General features: G+C 40.1%; 1 pseudogene; it reads right to left on the bottom strand.

Moving 5' to 3' along the window:
• Positions 1–419: 419 nt before the first annotated feature.
• LOC116888264 lies at positions 420–2,405 on the bottom strand (annotated as a pseudogene).
• Between the last annotated feature and the right edge of the window lie 528 nt (positions 2,406–2,933).

Raw genomic sequence — 2,933 nt, 5'->3', positions numbered from 1 at the left:
CTGTATTTTTTTGTGGTTTCTATTTCATTTATGTATCCTCCTGATCTTTGATATTTAACTTAATTTGGGGTTTGGCTTCTGTATTTTTCTTGAAGTATTTGACATTTATGTTTAACCTGATTGATTGAAATCTTTTAGTTTTGATACATATACTCTCTGAAACTGGCTTTCCTCTTACTACTGAAAAGTAAACTTTAATTTGGAAAAAAAAATGAACAATGTCAGATTCATGCTAAGCTTTCCCACTTGGTCTATTACAAACCACTCAGTTTTTCACTGAATTCAAAGAAACTGAAAATGCACCCACAGTGGACATAGGGCCCAGTCCCTTTCACAGGCAAATATTGTCAGCTTCTACTCAGGCTTAAACATGTCCACAACTTGAGTGACTAAGCAGCAAGGTTTGTTTTCCACAAGGTTCAGAATTCCAGTTTCTTCATTAGAAGATAAACTCTAGAATCGACCTAAAATCCATGTAGGTTGTGCTGGCATCACCCTGAAGCCTCATGAGCAGTCAGTCTCCTATAGGATACCATCTCAGTTAGGGTTTTACTGCTGTGAACAGACACTGTGACCAAGAAAACTTTTATAAAAATATTTAATTGGGACTGGCTTACAGGTTCAGAGGTTCAGTCCAGGATCATCAAGGCAGGTGCATGACAGTATCCAGGCAGGCATGGTGCAGGAGAAGCTGAGAGTTCTACATCTTCATCTGAAGGCTGCTAGCTGAACAGTGACTTCCAGGCAGCTAGGATGAGGGTCTTAATACTCACACCCATAGAGACAAACCTACCCCAACAAGGCCATATCTCCTAATAGTGCCACTTCCTTCACAAAGCATATACAAACCAGCACATTCCACTCCCTAGCCACCATAGGCTTGTTCAAACACAGGAGCCCATAGGGGCCATATCTACCCATAGCATAGTCTTGGGCATGGTGCCAAGCCTCAACTTCTTTGCATGATCCCTTCAGTCCTGGGCTATCAAGTGAAACTGATGCTGAACCTTCATCAATGGCCTTCCATGGCCTCTCACAATGGCCAGCCTCAGCTGTTCTTCATGAATTCTTCATCTTTTCAAAACCAGCACCAACTGGGTGACTCTTACACATTACCAAGTACAGTTGCAGCATGAGGTACTACCTTGGTATCTCTGGAACACAGCTTCTTTGTGCTCTCAGAAAACACTTCCCAGAAGATTTTACCTTCCCAGAAGATAATTCTAGGCTCTTCTTAATCAGCACTAATTTCTTAGCTTCAGCTAACCATTACCAATTGTCCTAGTATTCCCTTCTATTTTTGACTCTAAAGCCAGAGCCACATGTCCAAAGCTGCCAAGTTCTGCTCCTTGCTGGAGCTAGAACATAGCCCCCTTGTTCTATTATATTATAACCAGGTTTGTTTTCCAACTCCCTCACTGCCTAAAGTTGGTTGTCCTGGAACTTGTTCTATAGATTGACCTTGAACTTAAGAGATCTGCATGGCTCAGTCTCCTGTAATGTTGGGACTAAAGGCGTGTACCACCATGCCTGGACTTAAGCCTTTCTTCACCTTAAACCTGCTCTGTTCAAGGGTTCCCTCAAAGTCAGAGATCTGCTGCTTTGCCTCCTGAGAGAAATGCTTATTCTGCCAAGCCTGGACCTTAACTTTTCTAGGTGGGATCTTGCCCATCTAGACCCCACTACTCCCTTAATTCAATGTAATATACTTGAACACAGGATTCAGTTCTATTTTACTTCCTGGTGCTCCTTTAATACTCGAACTGTATATTTTATATTTTCCCTTTCTCAGCTTGCTATGCTTGTTTAAAATACTCTTCATGAGACCTAACCAGAGAACTAAGTCTATGATGGGTGTTTCTGAGACTTCCTTTGTCAATGCAATTAATCTGAGTCTCGTCACCTTAGCCTCAGGCAGACTCTTCAGATACGGGCAAAAATCAACCACATTCTTCACCAAAATACCACAAAACAGTCTCTACGCCACACACTGAAGTTCTCCTTCAACAAGGCTACACTTCCTAATAGTGCCACTCTGTGGGCCAAGCATATACAAACCACCACAGATATACATATAGAAATGTATGTTGCTGCTTCAGTAGTAATATTGTTCCCCCCAACCCTGTATACCTCCCCATACATTACATATTTGAACTGGGCAGCTCTGGAAGGCCTATCATCTGTGAGGTTGTATTCACCATCATCCAAGGTACCATCTTCATCTAAGGTATTAATTTTGGCCAATCGTAACTTCTCACCTAAGTCTACAGGGTAAATCTGAATATTTACATCTAAGTTCTGTCTTTCAAAATTCACTCACAAGTCCAGCTGAGATACTGAGTCAAATTCTTGCCTTCTGTGTCAATGTCTTCCACATCAAAAATATTCTTAAACCAGATGTCCATAATTATGAAGGGTCCAAGAGCTTCAGAAGGGCTGAGCACATGGTACCACTTGGGTTGTTTCTTTGATATTTAAATTTTATGATCTTTATATATTTTGGATGTTAGCACTCTATTGGATGTATAATTGTTCATAATCTTTTCTCATGCTGTAGGTGTTCCTTTTGTCTGAATGATATTTTCCTTTACTGAAGAAAGTTTTCAATTTCATGAGGTTCTGTTTAATAATTGTTAATCCTAGAACTTGCATACATAGAAGGGTTCTCTTCAGAAAGTCTTCTCCTGTGCTAATGAGTTTCCTAATGAGTTTCCCTAATTTATTCTCAGCTCTTTTATTATTTGTATATAATAGGGTTACTGGTTTCCTTGACTTACTTTTGTATCCAGCCACTTTGCAGAGGTGTTTATCAGCTGTAGGAGGTCCCTGGTAGAATTTTTGTGGTCACTTATGTATACTATCATATTATCTGCAATTAACAATACTTTGACTTCTTCCTTCTAATTTCTATCCCTTGATCTCCTTTAGTTGTT

Source organism: Rattus rattus, chromosome X (assembly GCF_011064425.1).
Source record: "Rattus rattus isolate New Zealand chromosome X, Rrattus_CSIRO_v1, whole genome shotgun sequence".
Classification (NCBI taxonomy): Eukaryota; Metazoa; Chordata; class Mammalia; order Rodentia; family Muridae; genus Rattus; species Rattus rattus.
Note: the sequence above shows the minus strand (reverse complement) of the source record. Positions and strands in the feature narration are given on the sequence as shown.